This window comes from Poecilia reticulata, chromosome 10 (genome assembly GCF_904066995.2).
Source record: "Poecilia reticulata chromosome 10, P_reticulata-male-v2, whole genome shotgun sequence".
Lineage (NCBI taxonomy): Eukaryota > Metazoa > Chordata > Actinopteri > Cyprinodontiformes > Poeciliidae > Poecilia > Poecilia reticulata.
The window spans coordinates 16,730,518-16,754,224 of NC_088839.1; the positions used below are offsets into that span (position 1 = coordinate 16,730,518).

The window sequence follows — 23,707 nt, forward strand, 5'->3', positions numbered from 1 at the left end:
GGCGGGTTGGCCTGTGCATATGCAAGGTCTGTGGAGGGTGAGTGAATCTTGTGGCTTTGATTAATACCTGCAGACATGGGCCCTAAACTTCTCATCAGATGTTGAGATGTCAGCCTAACATTGGTATCTGGAATAGATATCCCCCGCTCCGTTAATCATGGGCCAAGTTTAAACTGTTCCCCAATGTGTAAATGTATGAGACACTTAATAAAGGCCCTTTGATGACAGAGGGGCCCATGCAAAGTTAAGGAATGTGTACAGTGTGCTTGGCTTTGAAATAAGAACCTGTTTGCCACTTGTTCGCGTCTGCAAGATGAGAGAATCGACAGCTGCAGTCAAGTGAGACCAGGAATTAATTAGCAGAGAGCAACAGTGAGCCTCGGCTGAGATGAATAGAAAAGCAAAATATTGTTTTTATTAGCGGCGATGTTGGTGGTGCACAGCCTGCTCCCTTCTCTCTCCCTTTGCAAGATTAATCCAGCGAATATGAACGTTTGCTCGGCTTCATCCTGGAATCCGTTGCAGCTGTTGTCTCTATACATAGCCCAACTAAAGCACTGGAATAACTTTACTTTGACACTTTTAGGTTAGAGGATTTGATGCAGCTTTGGAAACAAGTCAGGGTAATTATTCAGGCAATCTCACTTGTGCCAAACTTTGGTCATTTGGAGGAGATAATGCCTACAGTCAACCCCTTCAGTCTACACCTGCCTTTTTAGTAGCAAACGTTTCGAAGCTGTTATTTATTTTGTGATTTAAGCCGCTTATTGTCACTGTTGTGGGCGAGGTCTAATAAAATGCTCAATAATACCAAACATCTGCTCCTTTCATATAAACCAATGCGCAGAAAACATCCAATAATACATAAAATCCAGCGGCAACACTGTCTCATCTTTGCCTCTGGGCCATCTGGCAGGACTTGTTTGTTGGAAGCTTGGACATTTTGCATCGATGAAGCGGTATGCTAAAATCATAAAGACATCAACCTTGGAAGGCACCATCTTTGTGCACCTGGTTCATAAATTATTCTCTTCAAGAACTCATGACAGGACCGTGCGACCAGAGCCAACTATTCAAGAACATCCCTGCAGAGTTAAAGCAGACACAGACATGAATTTCATAAACAACAGGGACAGTGAGTAATACATCTGACATTTAGCTGTACAAAACTGAAGACAGATGCAACAACACTACGGCGTAAACACAGCTAAACCTGCATGATGTAGATTAAAAGCAGGCGTGACGCTGCATGCTGCTTGACACTGATTGGTGGGAACCATTTGTGGAGCTCCGAGAGTGTGTATAAGTTAATTGCTTTTGACCAATGAGGTTGTACATAAATATGCAATGTTCGGCAAGTGGATGGATGTTTGTTTAATTATGGTCCTTGTGGTTGTGTGTGTTTGGTTGGGAGTGTGTGTCGTGACCCTCAGTGACAGACTGTGTACAGCTGAGTGTGGGATTTGTGGCTCCAGCGTGAATGGTTGCTGCCTGGGCGTATGCAGGTTTTTTTGTCAACAGGGGTGTCTACCCAGTTGGGCTTTGTGTTTTGTGTGTATGTGAGAGTGTTATCCTGTCACTTTCAATGCGCTGTGATGTGAATTGCAGCTGTGGTTTGTGTTGGACGCTGGTCTGGCATGTTTGTCTTGTTTTTTTTCTCTTCTCGTTTCATGTACGAGTGCTCCGCAATGGAATCCTTGCACATGGTAGCTTTCACTACTGTCATCCCCTCTGTTCATCTCTTCCACACTCCTCCTGCCTTTTCACCTCCTCCTCCCTACCGACTGCCCTCTCCTCTTCCATCTTCCTTTCTGCTCCACTTGGTGTTGCTTCTGCGCCCTCTCGCTGTGTCCGGTTCTCCCATTCACTTTTTTTTCCCCCCTCTTCCTGCCCCTTTAGCCTTGCCACCGAGCAGAGGAGGAACTGTAATGTTTATGAAACCCTTTAATGTGCTATGTAATTACCCTGGCAACACCTCCCATCATTACTCATGCCAATAAAGCACCACAGAATTGACATGTCAGTGAAAAAGAGAGAAAAAGGAGAATGAACGAGAGCACTGCTTGGACTTTTCCATAGCTCTTCTCCTTTCTTTATTAATCTTTTTTTCCCCCCCGCAATTCTTCAGTCCAGATTTGTTCATTTATTTTGTTTTTCCTCTTGTTATTTTACTTTTACACCTACATTGTTACACTTCATTTCCCTTCCTTTTGAGCTAAATAACTTCTGCCAGACTTCCAGGTGGTGATCAATTACTGAAAAGCTCTTTGGAATAGCCAAAGCATTCTTAAAAGTGCAGCTATTTGGCTATTTTTGGTAGATTACTCTGTTGGGGAAAGAAATAATTAACAAGAGGTACTGCAAATAACAGCTATTGGAGAGGCATAAATAACACAATGAACAAGCAAGCAACTGCGGGCTTTATTTTTTTAATGGAGTTGCAGTATTACAGAATTGTTTCTTCATCCTAAAAACATTCAACAGAAAGGTACATTGTAAATGCTACTTAGTTATTAGGCCTCTTGCTTTTCTCGTGTTGGCAATTATGCTCAAACCCCTAGCTTTGCTTAACTTACACAGTGATTGCAATGGCCTTAACTTACGGTTTCTTCTGCTTATACCCGCCCCTGTACACTCACAACTCCTTATTGTGTCTGTTCTGGCAAAGTCCTTATTTATAAGACAAATATTACAACAAATTAAGCAGCAAAACAATGGGTGGGTGCCTGCCTGACGTCAGCCTGCATTTCATTAGCAATTGCTAGGCTAACACGTTCCATATGGAGGAGCCTGCAGGGTAGCCCCCTGCTGCCCAGTCGCAGCCCAGCCCAGCCTAGCGTGGCCCATCTCGACTTCGTTGCCATGGCCTGCCCCCCACCCTCGCTCTAAGTCAAGCCCCAGTTTGGACCCCATCCAGGCCCCCACCATTATGTCATTTTTAATTTGGACTTGTCACACATCACCTGGCACCTACCCCGTCATGCTGTAACCTTTTGTCCTATTGGAGCAACAGAAAAAAAAAGCTGTACAGATGATTTTGGCCTCTTCTTTCCTCTCCCACTTTGCCTTTTGTTTCTTTTTTTTTGCTCATTCTTCCTCTTTTCTTTTCAATCTTTCCCCCCCTCACAAATACCAACTTTTTTGGCTTGTCCTGCTCTCTCTCAGTTCAACCTGTGTAATCCCACCTGCCTTTCCCTTTCTGTCATTTAGAGTTAAATTTGATGTGCGTGGGGTCATGAAACAATGAAGACTAAAAGAATATTCTGATGACACCTCTGCGCACTTAGCCAGAAATGTTTTTTTTTTTTTCCTGACAAATGACCTGAATGAGTTGAATGATAGTGAAAAATTAGATGTGACAGTGAGATGGGAAGCAACTCATTCTGGAGAGAGCTAAATTATGGCACATGACAGGACTCCGGAGTGAGACCAGTAAATTGGTCAGAGCGGTGGACCTCTGGATAGCAGTAGGTTGTGGCAATGTCTCTTGTGATTGAGACATAAAACGCGAGGGGTGAAGAAGAGGGGCACAGATGTAGAAGGAAATCCAAAGAGAAAGATTAGAGGAGACGTACAGATGAGAAAAGATTAATGATTACTAGCAGGAGCATACACTCAATACGCAGTGAGACGAAGACATTTTTTCAGGTGTCCGCTCTGATTTCAGACGAGCGCAGGTACTTGTGAGGCCTTGCTTTGTGTGCTTCAACCCTTCCAGTTTGTGTATTTGTGTGGCTGTGTATCTGAGGGTTGCTGTGCACACCCATGTGACTCTCTGGGTTTCTGGTTGCCATCCCTCATCACTGCTTAGATCCCATGGGTCCCTGCTGTTGGCTCAGTCTCCTGGTCTGCTGTAAGCTTTGCATTTAGATCTATTCTATTCTTTTCTTTTGTTAAAACTATCAGAAAAGACCCTGTAAAATGCTAACTTTGTAATTGACCGCCCTGTTCATAATTGTTCTCCTTGATTTTAACTGAAAGGTTGAGCGTTGTTCAAATGATTTGTGATGAATTGATTTGTAAAAGTATATCTCTTAAATCAAGTCACCGGAGTCATGGCTCCACATTGCCTAAGTAGTCAAAACATTGAATGAATCACATCTCGACAGCTTCCAGAGAACCACTTATTTAAATTATTCTCTTTGGATCAATGTCTATATTTAGTTTGGTTGGTGACAAATGACTTATTACGAGGAAACTATTTTAAACGATAACCAAAGCTGGCTGCTATTGGATATAAAAGTGACAATGGGAAATAAAAAATACTGATGAGCTTGGGGCTGTGACAAGATCCAGCCACAGGATTAGGAATGTATTGTTGCATATTTTACTAGTATGGGTCTACAAACGATATATTCAACTCGAACATTTTTTTCTTTGCCCAACGTTCGGACAGTAAGCGCAGACAAAGATTTCAAGAAGAGTAGTAAAAGTGAAACCACAGATTGTGTAATCAGAACATGCTATTGGGAAATATTGTCTTTGCAGCCCAGTTGTTGAACAGTTAACTTTTTTTGGTTTCGTCCACGTAACCTAATAAATAACTTCACCATTGCTTGCTGGTACCCCTCTGCATGTGATGTAATTGACTTACCTGTTGCTAAGCAACAGACACAACATCCCAATGCAATTGTGGTGATATCCAAAGTTTTTATCTACAACCATATTTTTTTCCACTTCTAGCATTTTAGGAGTTTGTCAACTGCTCAATCAGAGAAAATTAAACGTATTTGTTTTATACAAATGTTAGGGATCAATGCAGGCCTTATGGTCAACCTATGCTTGGCAGGGAAGCTCATGATCCTGTCTCGGTTCTGTGTGTAAACCTTCCATCTGCAACTAACCGTGACCAGAAGAACTGTGAGAACGAAGATGCAGGAAGCCGAGAAGCGATGCTTAAAGAATCTAAGCTTTCCAACGATGGTTTGCGGCAACAGACTGGAGAGTACTTGGAAAGCATGTGAAGATAACAGGCCAACAGCCGAGTACGTGACAAGCTATTTAAACTTTTGTGTGGACAGCCCAATCCTCACCAGAACACTTACTTCACCCAATACAAACTTTGGATCATTAGTAAAATGAAAGTATTAGTGAACAAGTAAAACAAGCAATTGAGGAGGAAGACAGGGAATTAATGAGGAGCGTGCAAAAATAACTTCAACTCAAGATAAGAAAACTCCAAAGCGAGCTTCAGCAAAACAATTTTAGACTTTTGTGGTCAAGGGTAAAATATTTCACAGGGTTCAAGTGAATGGACATTCAGATAGATGGATGTCCAGACAGAGCCAATGTACTGAACACATTCTTCAGTGGGTTCATTTTAGGTGCAAGATCTGCATCCTCTGTTCCTCAGCCCAGCCACACAAGCCTTCCACACTCCATTAGTCCAAAACGATCCCTGTCACATTTCAGGTTTCTTATTTTCATCTTAGTTATGTATCTTGGTGATGATCCACTGTTGGACACAACCATTATCTCCACCTTCTTCCTTCTGTCTCCCTGTTCTGATCCACTGGAGAAGGTTCCAGTGGTATGAAATCTAACCTACCTTTTACCATGTGTCCCAACTACAGACCTGTTGTTCTGACACCCGAGATTACTTATCACCATGGACTGCATGCTTTTGATTGAACAAATTCACTTTTGAAAGGGCAAAGCAGGCAGGACTAGAATAGCGCTTTATCAAGTCCAGGCCAGGCGGGTGAAGTGTCTTGGCCAAGGATGCAACAACTAAGACAGACGAGGCGGGGATCCGAACTGGCACCCACTACAGGGCGAACTCCCATCACTGCCATCACTGTCCAAGATCATGTTCTTTGAATTCTCAAGGAAGCCTGATTCACCATGTCAGAAACTCCAGAATACACTTCGATGCCTACCTGTAAAACAGACACCGGTTTGTGAGACTGAAGAGTCGTCTGTCTGATCAGGTAATCAGCTGTACAGAAAAACCAGTGTGCTGTACTCCCAACATTTTCTACGATTATGTACGCTTCAGACTCGATATGTGTGGGCAGTGTCTTCGTCATGTATAATGCTTTATGAGTACATGAAGAAACTCTTGTCTTTTACAGTCTGAAGATTTTCCAAAACAATCAATTTCTCATTGCTAAAAAGTACCTTGTAAACAAGGCGTCTTCACTAGAAGTATCCACACGAAAGCACTGAAAACAACAAACATTCCTATAAATTCTAGCTATTAAACTTAACCTTATCAGTTTTGCAAAACTGCTACATAATGCAACCTAAACCCCATCCTTATTCACAAAAAGACCTGTAACCACATAAAGATAGGGATTGAGTGTTATGCTATAGAGGGGCAGTTATGTGATAATCAGTGACATAAAATTGCCTATTAGTTATATATGAAAACCCAATTATGCCGTTTCTGATTTGAACCCATTTCAGAAAAAATATTTTCTAGGGGTTCTTGAAACAATATTTCTGTCAAAATTCAAGGTCAAGAAAGTACTAATAATAAAACATTTGTGTACTTACAAAATACTGCTTCCATGTGCATGGCATTGTCTATTCAGAGATAATCCAGTTTTCTCAAAAGAACTATTTGAAGTGCAAATCTCCATTTGCGAGGGCTTTTCGAATTGGATAAATCTGTCCTGTGGTTTCTCTATGTTTTACAGATGAGTTGTTCCTCTGGCAGTTCTCTAACCGTATTAGTTTTACATGTTTTTCCTATCTGGTTCTCAATGTGTACAAAAAAAAAAAAAAGACAGTTTCTGTGTTCAAGAGACGACGACGAAGTCGTTCACCATCTCAGCTGAGCAGTGAAAGAGAAACAGAAACAGAACTGCAGCCCTGTTTTTCAACCAATAACTGTCACATTATACAAGCTGTATTTTCACCAATCAGCTAAAAATTACAAAGCTCCCCATATCCAAAGTAGTGAGACTGGCTTATAAAATGACAGTGGTGCTGTGGTAAATGCCAGAGTGACAGCATAAGACACTTGGTTTAGTGTGTGGTTGCACAGTAACTGCTTCTTGTGGGCTCTTTTTCTGTATGTGTACATTATGTACCTGCCTACACGTCCTTGCTTCACGATCAAGTTATTTGCTTGCCTTTTCTATTGAACTGGGCATAAGTGTGTGTTTTCAATGTGTGATTGTGTGCTCTTTGTGGGGTTGTTGGTGTTTTATGCCGGTTAGACGTTTATGATCAGTATTTTCCGGCTTGCATGACTTAGCGTGTGAAAATCCATTCACACCCAACATAAACACACACATACACACACGCTCCTGTTAATGGTGTGGATCTTGATGATATTCCATGTTGTGTCTTTTACTGTATGGTAGTCTTGGTAGCAATGCCGTGCGGGGGGAGTCAAGGCGGGCGTGTGTGTGTGTGTGTGTGTGTAACTGTCTGCATTTGTGAGTGCAGCTGCATGTCGGTGTGCATGGAATGAGTGTAAAAGACATCAGACACCACCGTTAATGGGCTTAATCAATGACAGATGAAATTCCTGTTGTTTTTCTCACCGCAGCACTGTCTGCTCCAATAGAAACACGGCACAGAATGTGCACTGAAACTCATGGGGATGACTGAGGTTGGAAATCTCACTTATGCTCTCAGCTACCATATACCTACACACTCACACACACCCCCACATGTATATATTCACAAACTCTGCGAGGTAAGGCTCTGAACCTGCTAGCATTTTTTTTTTTTGCTCTGCTGCAGAGTTTACGGCTTTCGTGAAATATGCATATCACAGATAAACTGTGCAAATGCTGTTAACACACACGTCCCTATATTCACATGCACACACATACACTTGCCAGAGTCCTCTCTGTGCTCCAGCTGGGGACCCAGCTGCAGTGATGTCATTGCTTGCTGCCACTTTGCTGATTGTGACTTTTATTGAAAGCAGAACACTTTGATTCAGCTTCAAGAGCAGTCACTCTGCACAAGCTCTAAAATAGATTGGATTCTGCGTACCCTATACACACAAGAGCCGTTGCTCATGTCATCTGCATACACGCGTGCGCAACAGGCATCGGGGTTGGACTGTGGGGGCCAAATCGCAGAAAGGCTGCATCCCTGCAGACTTGATTCTGTCAAAGTGAGGGATGAAAAGAAAGTAGAGAGTGGAAGAGGTGGGAGCATAGATTAACAGTTAGCTCTTGGAGAGATAAGAGAGGCAAAGTTACGCAATGAGGAGATGTCTCCTTTTCCCCTCCAAGATATCACCAAACACATTTATTTGTCCCCTAAGAATGTAAGTTTATGGCAATAAGCATCCACACCAACCAGACTGAAACCCATTTCACCTGCAGCTAAAAGCCGTTTTTCCTGAACTTCCCTTCCAATATTAATATTTGATTTAAAAAAACAAAAACACTTTTTCAGCAACAAGGTTCTGTAAAACTCCACAAGGCCTGCTAAGATATGAGAGGAGGAATCAACAGTTTCACCACATTGCATTCCATCTGGAGCTGGAGTCGCCTTAGTTCCCCTCTTTTCTCCTGCTCATGTCTTTACTTCATGTCCTTACTGCCAATGGCACAAAATTTAAGTTCTCAGCCCTCCATCAACTCCTCTACAAGGCGTTTCTGCCCATTCATGTCCCCAGACCCCATTCGTTTTGCCTTTCTCTAAACCTTTTCACTGTGTCCCTTTCACCGTCCCCCTTTCTCTGCCCCCCAGCCTCAACCCTCCTTCTCCTCCTCCTCTCCTCTGTCTTGTATATACTCGTCTGTTGGCATGTCCTCTGTCTTTCCAGCCTTTGAAGGCTTTTCAGGCTGCTAATAAAAGACAGGTCCCCACCACAACAAAAGGGCTCAGCGCTGCCTTTGAATAAACAGTTTATTTCGCTTTTATTTTTTTCTCTCCCTCTCTCTCTCCCATCACACACCCAGACCCCCGTGCCTCACCCCTCTCCGCCCCCGTGTATGTTTTTTTCGCTCTTGGCTAAGGGGGAAATATGTGCACTTGCTATGTTTTTTTTCCATGCAATCACAATGCTCTGGAATAGATTAACAGAAGACAGGGTAGGGATTGAGAGGGATGAAAAAGAGCAGGAGAGGCAGAAGTAGAAGAAAGCAGGTAACTGTGGCAACCTTGGCCCCGTCCGTCAGTTCGTCACTCAATCTGGCCGATTGTATCCTTGCGCTGACCCACAGCATGTTGCATTTCGGGACACACATGCTCACCTCCCGTCTCAGCACCTTATCGCCTGTGCGCTGCCGTACACTCCTACAAGCACCTGTAGTCTGTACGCTGAAGCAAACTCCCTAAACCACATTAGTCCCTGTGTACACTGGCAACACCTGGCTTTTCCCAGTAGGGTTCAAATAAACATCTTGTTGAAGAGAGACCTGTTTTGTTGGATAAACTGGAACAACCCAGCTTTGAATCCGAGCATAATCCACCACATCCAGAGAAATCACGTCAAAGTAAAGTTGACAATTTGTCCTGTTTACATGTGTAGGAATATTTCTCTGGCTAGAAAGCACTTGTTAGGCACATTTGAAAAGGCGTATTTTTCCCCCAGAATGTAAATAAGTTCTCAGTTTGTTGGATCTGGACCCGCTGCGGTCCCGCAAGCTGGAAAGACACTCCACTACTGAATGAAGCCCCGACAGCTGGGCCAGGAGCAGGCTGTGCAGGGCAGCATGATCGCTCCAGCAGACCTAGACAAACATAAATATGCTGCAAAATACTTGAAATTCTTAAGGTAAGCCTAAATTTGTCTTATCAGACACGGCTAAACATGGACGAAAATCACCCGATAGATAATGTGTGTGTGAAGCATTTGAATTTATGTGTTTTCAGGAGCTCGAGGTGAATTCCATCTCTCCCCTGCGTTTGTTTCTCTGCTTGTTCCAACTCCAGAAACGGAGGCCCAAGTGAGACTGTAGCAAAACTGAACTCTGATCTGGAGCAAACTTACGGCCCACTGCTTCACACCCCTTTTCACAGTGCCAGCTTGTTGCCTGTTTCAGGCTCGTCCTCTTGGCTTCCTCCGTTTATCACCTACCTTTGCCTTCCTACTCCCTGCTCTTTTTCACCCTCCGACTCCTTCTGTCTTATTTTCTATGGAACAGGCAGGCTGTGGTGCTGTAGCCCCAAAGCTCAAAGTAAATAAATGGTCATTTTTCGGCCTCTTTCTCTTGGAAGAAGAATAACAGCTCGATGAGAATGTGTGTAAAGGTTTGTGTCAAGCGTGTGTGTGAGCACATTTGTGTGCCAATGTGTACATAACTGTGTACGTATGTGTGTACAAAGCAGCAAACCACAGGCTTATTGGAGCTATTAGAGAGCTGGCTGAGCGGCTCAGCATAGCTGCACCAGATGGGCAACTAGGAGTAGACTCCGAAAACACACACTTTATACATACATGAGCACTTTTACAGAGACACATGGTGCGTATTAATGCTGACAGAATGACAGAAGGAATATTAATACCTACAATGCACACATGTGCATAAACAGACTTTGAAATGTATGCAAACAAATTGATTGCACAAGCATGCACTTGCGCACAGCTGGCACGCTGCGTCTGCCACGCGCTCCGCCGCGACGCTCCAAGTGAGTGATGGACGGCGTGAGGGTGAGGAAGGACGACACAAAAGAGCATCCCTTCATCTCTGTCGTTCAGCTAATCCTTCTCTTCTGTCACCCATTACGTCACTCTACCTCTCGCCAACACCCTCCAAACTCTCATCCTGCTCCGTGCGTCAGTCTCTTAACCTTTGCCGTTAAAGCTTTTTTTTTGTACTTTTTTCCACAGAGATTCATCTTGGTTTGTTCCCCCCTCCTTTGATTCTTTAGTTTGAAACAAGAACATTTGGTTTATGTAACAAGCATGGCCACTATGACTTGCAAAAGTATTTATATCCCCGTTGAACCGGCATGTCGTCCTTTTCGCATTTTAACAAACAGCAACTGCAAAGGTTTTATTACATTTTACGAGGATTTTATGTTGTGGATCAATAAAGGAAAATGTTAGGATCATTTACAACAGAAAAAAAAAGAATGGCAAATTCCTATATATATTCACACAATGGCAACATTAGGCTATGGAGATGCATCTTTCAAGAGGTTCTTCTGCTAATTTGTATAGCTGTGTCCATCTTCACATAAACTAACCAGTTTCTTCGTCCACACTAAAAAAGAGAAACTTTGATGCTGCCACCAACTTGTTTCACATGATGGTGTGTTTAACCCCTAACCAGAATTGTGGCATGTACCTGAGCCTTGAGTCTCTGCGTTGGGTGTGTCAGAAATGTTCAAGAAGCTGAGTGCAGAGACTTGGTGGACCGCTTTGTGGTATAGTGTGGAAACAATCCTCTCATCTCGACTGTAAACAAAACAAAGATTATTGTAGATTTCAGGAGAATCAGGGTTAGGTCAAGCATTATTTCCATCATGGAAGAAGAAGTAGAGGTGATGCAGAAAAATAAATACCGTGGAATTCAATTGAACAAGAGACTGGACTGGAGACTCAAGAGTAAAGATGTCCATGAGAAAGATCAGAGCAGACTGTTCTTCTTAAAGAAGCTTAGGCCCTTCAAGGTTTTGAGCAAGATGATGTATGTCTTCTGCAAGTCTGTTCTCAAGGGTGATATCTCTTCTGCCATTATATGTTGGGGGTCAGTAGCATCAGAGCCAGAGATCTAAAAAGGCTCAGCAAGCTGAAAAAGAAGGTTGGTTCTGTTCTGGGTTGTATTTGGTCGTAAACTGTTTTCAACGTGGAACTCTCCCATGTAAGCTAATTTTGTGATTTATTTGTACCTGCTGACATTTTTAAGTACTACAGTATATCTTTTTTTTTTTTAGCTTAAGTCATATTTGTTGATTAACAAAAAGAAAAAGTATGTCTGTGCAATTTTTTTATTTCAATAAGAAACACTCTGTTGGATAACGAAGTCTCTGCTGCTACAGCAGTAATGACTTTCTGATACCTAGCATGTGATCTCTTCCACTATGTATTCCTGCTGTGGTAATTTGTGCAGAATGTGGTTTGGCATTATGTTGATTAAATAAGCATGGCCTCACGTGGAAAAGATGGTGACATATGTTCCAACAAATTCTGTCTATATTGTTCAGTGTTCACAGATGTGCAGCTTGGTGAGCTGCCTTCTTACTTATTCTCTATGCTCTAATCAATGCATCCTCATACCATCGTAGACTCTTGCTTTTTAAGCTACATCCATGTGGTCCATATTCGCGCCAGACTATAGGGTGATGTGTCCATGATGTAAGAATGCAGTTTTCTAGTCTGATCCATGAAATCATTTTAAATTCGGCTCATCTGAAATGAATAACAAGTCCTGAGAACATTGATGTTCTTGGACAATTTGATCATAGTCACAGACTGTTGACTTGGTTTTGCTAATACAACAAATAAGTGCATTCCCTGGGCAGGTTTTAGACATTTTTAGTGAATCATTTCAGTTTTACTGCTGTATTTTTCACGTATCAGTATGTAACAGTATTCCAGAACAATTACCGCTTTTTTTCCTCTAGTGGCCAACCATTGATTCAATTATTATCAAACTTTTAGTCTGATAAAACCTTATTAAAATGCTTCTATAGTAACACATAATACATCTGTGATGTCAAAAGTTATGTGGGCCAAAAAAAGTCAAAAAAATATATTTTTTTAAAAACTAAAACTCAAAAAATTATATTGTGACCTTTTAGAAACTTTTCAATAATAAACTAAGCATGTTAGATAAACAGTTGTTGGAAGAAATTTATGTGTAAATCATTGTATACAAAACTTCGCTATGATTATGCACATTTGCCTTTTTAAAAGAAATGTATCCAATTTGTGATTTTTTTGGCTCAATTAAAAAAAGTATTAAACAAAAGTATTTTTATTTATAAGAACAGGTGTAGAGTTCCTCTTTCTTTGAAAATGCTTGCTGTATTTAGATGATTTTAAGAAAATCGGCTTAAAACATTGAGCGCCAATATCTGCTTATAAGTAAAAAGTCAATGGATAGATATTGACTTTTACATCTTATTATTATTAAATAGTTCTTATTTGCTAAGAAATCATAGAGAACAGCTTATGTTTTTATGATTTCAAAATCTCACTGTATACGCTCTGCGGTTGTTTTAATAAGTCACGTTTGGCTGGGTAGTTAATAACACATTAGTCACTGATGTGAGAGAGTCCGATAAATGTACGTATTGTTACAAGAGTGTTACAATTGTCGTATTGTTTCCATTTATCTTTAAATACTGAAAGAGAAATAAAACGTTCTCTTCCAGTGACTTTGAACACCATTTCAATCCCTTGAACATTTTCACATTGTGTTACAAACTTCAATGTATTTTATTGGAATTTTATGAGGTTTCCAAAGTGTTTTACAAATCAAAAGCAGAAAAGTGTCGTGGACAATTGTTCACAGCGCCCCCCCACCTCTCCACCTCCCTCCGAATCAGTAATGTGCAGAGTATGCAAACTCAAGTTCTTCAGTGTTGTTGTGTGGAGCTTCCAGGTGTGTGTCTGGTTTCACAGAACATAATCGTGTAACTATATTACGTTCTCCTCATGCAATCATGATCTACAGAGGCTGGGGCAGTCTGACCGAAGCGAGGCTACCATCTACCACCAGCAGGCAAGGCGAGTGAAGAGTCCCGCCCAAGGACGCAACAATTGAGACAGATTGAGCGAACTCTTACCACCGTCGTCATTATTTTAATAGCAATGTTTCCATAAGCCCTATGCAATGAGTTCATTTAATCCTATAGTCATATTCAATAAACTGATATGTCCCAATGAATACAGTTAGTCAATCTTGAAAGTACTATTTCAAAATAACCTTTAAGCCGGTATAAAAGATACTTGTCATTAAACACACATTTTTGTTTTTAAAAATAATTGTTTTATTGGTCTGACGAAATTCAGTAATTTTAAATGTCGTTTCATTACCTTCAAGTGTAAAATCAACACAATTAACAGGAATAAAGGTTTTCAAACATCAAACTGTGTGTAATATGATGCGTTTTGCTCCTGTAATAAATGAACTTTTCAATAATATTTTAATTTCTTGAATGAGCCTGTAAAAGCTTGTAATTTTTCTCCCCCAGAAATCACAACAGCCTGTGTTGAGTTTCTCATTTTCCTTGAAATGTTCCCATTTCTCTCTCTCCCCGTTAGCCAGCAGGAATTTACTACTAACTGGAGTGTTACCCCAGCAGCTCTCCCATTTGTCATCCATCAGGCGCAGCAGAGTTATTGGAACGTTGCAGTTGTGCTTCTCGTGGCGTGGATGCGGCCGGCGGGCACGTTCTTGGGGTTGCAGTAAAACAAGCGTCTAATGACACCCCCTGTAACCACAGCAAAAGGAAGGGGGGGCATGCATCACCAGTGCTAACCCAGGAAATGCCTTGGTTGGCCACAGGGTAATTGGGACTGTCCCATATAATTTGGGCAGCAAAGCAGGCAAGTTTGGCCAGAACTCCTGCACTTGTCTCTCCCTGGATGTTGGTCAACCGCACCGCGCCATATAAATGATAAAAGGAACGGAAAGGCGGACTTTGAGATAAGCTTTTGAGTTTGGAAATTTGGAGGGAAAAAAGTAGACAAAGAGTCTGATTTGAAATAAAAACTACGACTAGAAAGCAAAGGGAACCGTGGGATGTTGTGCAGATTAGTAGTTTATTCTCTTAGATCTGCGCATATATCCAAATGTCACAACAAAAGTTGAGAAAGTGAAGAGTGGCGCGTATATGGTGGGCATTATTTTTCCCTCGGCAGGTTCTCCTATGCTGAGGCAGATGGAAAATAGGAAAGGGGAGCAGGGGGAAATTCAGCTTAGTCAGGTCTTCTGGTGCGGCAGTGTACTCATCGCGGAGAGTGTGGATGTGTGTGTTTTCTTTCTGTCAGGTCCTCTTCACAAGCACTGCTCACTCCAAGTGAGGCAGACAGCTTGAAGACTAAAGAGTTCTTGTGATTGGGCCTGAAACCACAGGTGTGTGTTTGTGCGCATATGCTTGTATCTGCATTGGGCATGCACATTTTCGGTGTGTTTCTGCTTTGTTATAAGCAGCAGTTGTAGAGCATCTTTGTGTTTCAATGAACAAGTATGAGGCAAGTTATGTATTTCAGTGTGTGTGCGTGTGTGTGTGTGTGGGGAGCTTTTGCAGTGTGTGTTTCAGCTAAATCTCACTAAATACATAACTGTGCACTGAAGTGTGTTTAATGTCTCTGTTCTGTGTTTTTGATGGCTGCTGTGTTATTCCTGTCTGCCCCTACAGACTTTACTCGCATTAGTGGCATTAGACGGGCTTGTTCCGCATGTTGTCTGTGTGTGTGTGCTCTGTCTGCATCTCCTTCACGTGTGTTTGTGAGTTCAAGGAAGAAAAAAAGAAAAAAATGTGTCTGCTTACAGCACAGGCTTGTGTGTGAGCATGCATATAGAAACGTGAAAGAATGTATGTGCGTATTTCAAGCCTTTGGGGTCATGGGCAGGTCTTCATCTCCTGCGACCAGACCAGACAACAAGGAGGGAAGTGCCTTGCTGTGGAGCAGACGGCAGCAGTGTGCTGTGTGGCTGTCTCTGATCTGGGACATGGCCTTGGGCAGCAACTAAATGAAAAATGAAACCGCATGGCGGTGGGGTGAAATGTTTGTAAATCGGACACTGACTAAATCATGCTAAATACAAAAACAAGCAGGGAGAATGCTTCTCAGCAGATCCCCAGCAGAAGAACAACCCCCTGAACTGCTTTTTTTTCTCCCCCTGCCTTGTTCTGGTCCTAGTCCAAAACCAGTCTGCTCCGCACAAAAGCAAATCCTCCACCATTGGCCTCCCTTTATTTACCTTTGCTTTGTTTTCTCGATTTATCAGAATTAAGGGTTTTCAAGCCGAGTTTATGGTCACAATTGAATGCAGTTTTAATGTCAATAAACAACATATTTAGCAAGTCTTGTTGTTCTTCATCCTAGATTCTTGCGTAACGGTAATATGTCTAACAAAGCACAGATGCCGCATTAGCCTGAAAACATCTGCGCTACAGAGGGAGAAAGACATGGAGACGGACGTTTTAAGAATGTCCCAAACGTTTGTTAGGCCATAAAAACACACAACTTCAGCCTCATTGAGCCATAGAAACACACTGACCTTTTCCTGGACAAAGCTGTCATGTAATGTGTGTCTTTGGGACGTCGGGTGCTGTGTTCCTGACGTGTGACTCATAAGAGTAAAGAGAACAAAAAAAAAGAAAAAGAAAGAACTACATGAATACGCTGTAGTGAAAACAAAAGGAGAACAAGAGTACAAGGTGTAAACTGTGATGAAACAGGAGATTAAGGACAAAGAAAACAGAGAGGCAAGTCGAAATGGGGTGAGGCGGAAAGAGAATGTGAACGTTAACAGAGAGAATATGAGGCGAACAAGACCCCAAACGGATTTTTAGCCTTTTGTGCAGCAGCCGAAGTTAGGAGTTGTATAATTCGGGAAGGACTGTCTTTTGATTGTTTCCAGTATTTTCTGCACCAGCAGCAGACAGTCCCACAACCTCTGCACTGCTTGGAAAGTCCAATCTGACTCATTAGCAAATGATGCTTGCAATGACTGGGAAAACTCTGCTTCTGTTTAAACACAACTGGAATGATGAAATGCAGTCTTTTCTCAAATTGGCAGTGTGACTGAAAATCGCCAGTTGTGCAATTACTTTTATATTAGCACTGCGAAAGACTCTCTATTTGTCCGGTATTTATTTTGCAATCTAGTAGGTGTCAGGTGGGATAAGTCACCATATCTCAACCCCTGCATAGAGTCAAGCGGTTGCATACGGCCTATCTCAAGCAAACACTGGGTGAGAGGCACGGTACACCCTGGACAGGCCCTGAAACACTTGGCAAAGTAAAATGAAATGGTTTTGATCTGGTCTTCAAGGGCTACTGTGTGCTCTAGATGTCCCTGCTGCAGCATAACCAATTCAAATGTTTGCATTACGTCCTTAGTATGCCATCAAGTGCTGTAGACGCCTATCAATTACCCATTTATTTAAATGAGCTGTGTGGCAAAACAGAAATACTTAAAATATTCAGCGGATCCTGCCTGAGAACTAAAGTTGGGGATTGTTAGAATGGGCTAGTCAAAGTCCAGCCATAAATCCAACAGATGACCTGTGTCGCAAGAAAGTTGATGTACATAAAAGACTGACAAGAAGATAACCATTCTTGAAAGAAAACCAAAATATGTCCTGTTTTTGATTTGACATAACAAATGCGGAAGAATGTGCTCTGGTCAGATAAAGTAAAATTAAACTTGTTGGTGAAGAGGGAAACTGACATTGCGTATCCTCTTGTGCACCATCACCGGGGTGTTTTAACATCGTGCTGGCGGGATGCTTTTCTTCAGCACAGACAGGGAAGCGAGCCAGAGTGTAAGGGAAGATGGATGGAGCTGGATTCAGGATAATGCTGGAAGAAAACCTGTTAAAAGCTGTAAAAGACTTACAGAAGGGGGCTAAAACAGAAAAAAAGGGGGAAGTAACACTTAGCAAGACCGACAATGGGCTACTTTAGATCAAAGCATAAAGTGCATTTCCACTTCAGGAATCAGAGTCGGTTTTAGGTGTAGTTTCCTCTGCTAGAACCAGGGCCAAATCAGACAAAAACAAGTAGAAACCTATCCAAAAATGAGCCAAGGCAGGGACTTTTCACATTCTGAACAAAAGGTGTTCTTGGTGGGGGAAGGACGCATTACATTTCTCAATAGTTGAATATCCCCAGCATTTTATTTCAGTCATCTCCCACTTAATCCTTTTCTACGGCTCACATTTTCAGTTAATTCTGAATTAATTGGCAGGGATTCTGTTTTTATTTATTTATTTTTTTTGCTTAGAAACATTTGGGTTCAAATACACTGATAAAATCCGCCCGAGAACGGATATGAAGAGCAAGAGTGGCACTATTATTAAAGTCTTTTAAAAAAATTCCAAGCAGTAAAGTTTGAATATTTTACAGCGTTTTATTCTTTGCGATCCAGATTAAAGCGATTACCAATATCAGGGTTTTTGATCATCCGCCTGTTTAAAGTTTGAATGGAGCAGAAGTGCTGCTGTAGCCGGAGCCTGTGAGTGTGATTATTCCACCTGTGAGGCATGTATGATAGGTTTTGATTCTGATTTTTCTGAGATGAATCTGGTTTCAACTCAGTTTAACTATGATATTTGACTAGTTATCTGGTTTCCTGTCCTTTCAAGTTGCAGAGTCAGGACCGTTAATTTAAAACCTATTGAACGTACGAACCCATAGTTCCTCTGAGAACTTGGGTTTTCACTTCTATTTCTTGTTACAAATGGAAAAGTGAAGGAATGAATGAATGAATGTATCTTTCAGAGTAAGGTACAATAACAATGGGGAAAAGATGAAAAGGTCGTAAAGAAGGAATAAATGAAACTCATCCACCCGTCCATTCACCCTCTGCCTCCTTTACTCATCTCCTTGTACCATTGTTCCTCCCTCCTGCTTCCTCGTTTTCTGTCCTTTCTTCCTCTTTCATCTCAAGCCAGACGAGACCAACTGTAGCCAATTAGCATTTTTCTCCCTCTCCTTTTCTCTTTCTTCCCCTTCCTTCCTCTGTTTTTTGCTCTTTTTCCTCTGTTTGTTGTGTAAATTAGATTTAAGGGCGCTAGACAGATTTTGCACTGTTTAACTTCTCTCTCTTTTTCTCTCCCCCCCCCCCCCCACCCCCCTGAGCTCCCTCTTTTTTGCTTAACATGAATAAACCTGCTGGCAATTAAACATTTATGGAACTGGCATGCCCCCATTTATCCCATCTCACTCCTGACTTTTTTTCCCCTCTCCCCCGCCCTCTCTCCCTATCCATTCACCTCTAACCTGCTTTTATCTCGCTCTGTCACTCGGTCTTTCTTCTTCTCCTTTCGCTCCGACACTCACATTGTCTCCGGCCTCCTCGCTTTCCAACACCTGCTGCGCAGGTCGCGCAGTCCTTTGCTCCCCTCCTTGTCCCACCTCATCCCTCTCTGTCTCTGGGCGGAATGGAGGACTGATTAGTAAGAACACATTCAGATTTTCCTTCCACATGCTGTGCCAGTGAAACAGCCGTGTGCCCGCTGCATTCAAGACAGCTGTGCCAGGGAAGAAGTGGTGTTTGAGTTTCTGTGCGCATTTGGTGTGTTTATGTGGCAACAGCGTGACAATATGCTGCAGGGTTAAAAAAGCAGCAGACCATGATACAGTACACCCGTGCTCACACGGCTTAAATGACAAGCTGTGCGACTTGTTGTGCAATGTGTGTGTGTGTGTGTGTGTGTGTGGCGGCTGACTGTGTCTGTACGCATGTTTCGTGTTGCAGGGTTGTTTACGGTGAAGAGGGCATTTGTGATGCCTGTAAGTAAATCCTTGGGTACCACCAGTGGTTCATCAAGGTGCATGTACACGTATGTAATTTTGTTTAGGCTATGTCTTCTTAGTCGTGGGAACTCTAATTCTGTTCTTGCGGCCCAGATGTGTTGCACGGTGCTATGAAACCTGACCCACCCCCCCTCAACGCCAACTACAGCAGCCCCCTCTCCTCCCTTGTCCGCCAAACCCGCCCAGAACTCTGTGTTAAGACACATGTGGAAACAATTCAGTCAATGCCCTGAGCAGGGTAGCCCTCACACACACACACACACGCAGACGTATGCACACACACTCCACTCCCATATACACATAACATACACACTCGTTCCTTGCTCGCCCTTTTACATATACCATGCGCAGCCACACAAACGCCCCGACTCGAGCACATTGCTCTCCTCTGTCCTGCTGCTGAGGTGCTCATTGCTTGGCGTTTGACAGTCTGTTAACGCTGCTGTGATCCTAAACCCCTATCAGGTTTTCTGCACTCAATCAATAGGTCGTGTGGATCCCCTGGATTTCACAGGGTTTAAGAAGGAAGAATGTGGGGGGCTAGGTCTTCAGAACAATATGTGCAGACTGTGAATTTAAGGACGTTGTAACATTGTAATTGTGTGCAGCAGGTTAGCTTCCGACACAACGCCGTTAAAAGGCCGTCGCTTGCCTTTTGATGCGTCCGTGATGCCGTTTATGGTTTCTCATTGAGACAACTCCTGTGTTTGTATATTCACAAAACACATGCGTGGTGTCAAGATGCATGTTTTGCATCTATACTCATGATAATGCACCTTAAAAAGGCAAAAGTGGATTTGTGTTTACGAGGGCTTTAACAAGATCTTGAGGGAGATAATGTGATATTGAAACTCAAGTCTGTCTCCCAATGTGATAACTATTAGCTGTCGGCACGTAATTTGGTGAAGAAAGTGCAAGCTCAAATTAATTACAAAAGAAAACGCTGTTTTCAATGCAATCCTGCAGATTTAACTGCTTGTATTTCCAACTTAACAAGTTAGATGGCTAACTAGAGGCACATGTTGTTAATTTAAGCTCCCATCTTCAATAAAAGGCAACACATGGATTGAGCTATGTGTGTGCTTAATGTTTGACACTCGATACTACCGCTGTGGACTTTTATTTTGAAAAAAAAAGAAGGAAGTTGCCGTTCTTAAACTGCCCTGTTGTGTTGACCGCACTGAAGATGTTTCCTCATCTTAAATTGTTTATGTAGCTGCATTTTAGGTTCTCTCTAGAAAAAAAAAAACTGCAACAAACAAAATACGAACAATTTGTACGTTCTGTGAGAATAGAGCTACTGCTGGTGGTAATCATTAGCTGGTTAAAAAATTACATGCTGCTCTACTTCATATTTCTGCTACACTAACTGACTCTTCAGAGTTTTTTGGGGGGGGAGGTTTATGATTTTTCATCTCAAGGCATGAAAACAAAATATCAAATCAAACCTAAACTGGGTCATTTTACACCAGACAGAATTTGTTTGTTTCAAACAAAATGCTTAATTAAACTGATTTAAATCTCCTTTGTTGTTGTTACTTGTTACGTCCAATGTTTTTTGTTCAGTCTGTTAAGCCCAACCACTAAACTATAATTTGTCGGGACTGTTTAAATAAATAGACATGCTTACTAAAGTCTATACTCACCTAATCCTTAAAGGGCCTTGTCAGTGCCCATCTCCAAAGGGCAAGAGGGAAGATGCACCCTGAGCAGGTTGCCAGTCCATCACAGGGAAACTCAGAGACACACAGGGCAGAAAACTGTGAACACATTAAAGACGATGTATAATGTTTTCTAAGGTGGAAGCTAACCACCAGCTCAGTGACCTTGTGCTCACCAAAGGATCTTCTTGCTGCAACACGTTTCAAACAGTGATAAAAACATATTAGTAAGGTGCGGAATTGAAAAAGGCAGAGGAAAACAATGATTGATTCTTCAAGATAAAGCCTGCAAGGGAAACTGACAGCAGACAAAGAAAAACTGACATCGCCTATTTCAATTTGATATTGTTTATATTTATATCATGTTATTTTAGTTCAAAGGTGCATAATGTACCTTTTTATTTAAAAATATATGTTTTTCATGTTTCTTATAAAATATGTAAATCACACTGTTTTACGTATTTTATAAAATATTATTTAGATACTTTATACACTCTGCTTTTAAAAAGAGGTGGTTGCTGGAGGCATCAGTTTCAGAGAGCACAGAAAGAGCCAAAAGTCAGCAATTAAATATATTTTGGCACAAAATAACAAGCAGCTTTTTTTTTTTTTTTTTTTTTTTAGCAATGGTTTATTTATTTTAGCAACGGATCTAACTTTTTTTCCATCTAATGGAAAAACGTATCGAGTGTGCATGTAGGCCTTTCACAACTTGCTTTTAAATGCTTTGATTAGGATTTATATAAGGATACGACCAAGAGTGAGGAGAACAAATAAGAAGAGAAGGAAGATGGTGGACAACTGGAAGGGAGCTGTGAAGAACATAGAAATTTATTTGTAAAAATTATAAAAAGCATTCCATCATTTTCCTTACACTTCACAATTACGTGTGTTGGTTTATCACAGAGAATTTATAAAAAGAAAAAAAAAATACAGAGATATTAGCGGTTTAAATGTGGCAAAACGTGAAGTTAAAAAGTTAAAATAGCATGAATCCTTTTTCAAGGCATTGCACATCCACTGAAATACACCATACCCAGGTTAAACCTTTGTGTGTCAAGATGACACACTAGTGGACCCATTGATGTAAGCATTTTGGCACAAAACATCCAGGCAGAGCTACAGTGGGAAAGTTTATATCAATGTGTATTCACGTCAGACTGTTTCAGGGCAGCTGTGGCTACAATCCAGTAGCTTGCCACCATTAGTGTGAGAGTGTGTGTGTGAATGGGTGAATGACTTACAGTGTTAAGTACTTTAGGGTCCTCTGAACTTGATAAAGCTATGCAAGTACAGGTCATTTGCCATTAACACTATAGGACTGGCCTAGTAAAAAATGTGCATGTAATTTGTTTGTGAATATGTGGCAAGGCTGAGCTTCAGTCTCTATGTGTGAAGCTAGGAGAGGCAAACCCCAAAAAGCTTGCTGTACAATGTAGTTTTTAATGCAATACTGACTCCGAGGCTGAATACATTAGTAACCCACACTTTTCTAATTTATATTTGAAAAGGGACACTATAACTATAAAACTATATAAAAAAAAAAATCTGTTTTTCTTCTTGTGCCACATAAAATTCTAGTAAAATTGAGCGATGTTCATGGGTGATGTGAGAAAATGTGAAAAAGATTGGTTCTGCTTTTCATTTAATAAGGTTTGGTTTCATTTGGAGCAAAATGAGCAATTTATTGATAAATTAATTAGTATGGGATTAAATTGCTATTGCAAGGTCACAATTTATTTGGTTTTTGCTTCTTTTTAAAATCCCTGCTAGCTTAAAATGTTACGTTTTTCATTGGACCATTAGCCTCGACTAAAATGCTAATCAAGTGACGTGAAAACAAATGTTTTAACGTTGAATGTAAAGAGTTTTAGGAATTAAAATAGAGTTCAAGAAGTTTCAGAAATAAGCATTGCAGACAGAAGAACAGTGGTTATACAATGTCTTGGACCTTACATTAATTCAAAAGATGAACCACAACACGGCATTGAAAAGCACGTTTTGTGGCTTCACTTACCAGTCATCATTATCCATAGCACCCAGTTGCACCTTGTAACCCGGTTCTTTCACCACAACTTCAAAATGTTCAGGGGGAAAAAAGCAAGTAAAACAAACAAATGAACAAATAATAACACACGACCAATGTTTGCTCAGCAAACATTTCATATTGCTGCACATATTCCTGACACTGCCACCAAGTGGCAGACCAAGCAACAACATGTGCAAAAAGCCCAGTAACTCATGGGGATCTAATGGGCCTGGAGAGTGCCTCAACAGTTTCGAAAAATAAAAAATATAGCAAAACCGAAGGCAGCAACTCCAAGCAAAGTCAGTAATGACCAGGGAACAATGATTCATTTGTCCGTTTTCCTTTAGCAAATGATCAAGCGCACTTTAAAATATTATCAGAAAGTGTGAACGTGCTTGAGTGTGTGTGCAAGGTCAGGAAAGAGCACAGGCTGGGTTGTTTTTGATGTAGCCAAAGTGCAGAAACAAGCCCATTTTGGTAATTTAATATTTCACTCCCTTCACATCTGGAGCTCCATGTAAAAATGGAAAATAGAGGGGTGGGATATGAGACTGACATGGAGCGAGGGAGGAAGAAAGAGGAGAGAAAAAATACACCCTCTTCTCCACACATCTCGAGCTGTTCCTCCCTCCCCGTGCCTGCTCTATGACC

The 23,707-nt window shown here is 41.5% G+C and overlaps 1 protein-coding gene across 2 annotated transcripts in view; it reads right to left on the reverse strand.

The window, feature by feature from the left end:
• Positions 1-23,238, reverse strand: part of fgf18a (fibroblast growth factor 18a) — a 37,599-nt gene extending 14,361 nt beyond the window's left edge. Inside the window, exons 1-2 of one of the 2 annotated variants that reach the window (XM_081611405.1) lie at positions 23,045-23,238; positions 21,013-21,126 (exon numbers count right to left, since the gene is read on the reverse strand). The gene's annotated coding sequence lies outside the window, so the exon portion shown is untranslated. The remainder of the gene's footprint in view (positions 1-21,012; positions 21,127-23,044) is intronic. The other variant, XM_081611404.1, reaches the window with a different exon arrangement.
• Positions 23,239-23,707: the final 469 nt, after the last annotated feature.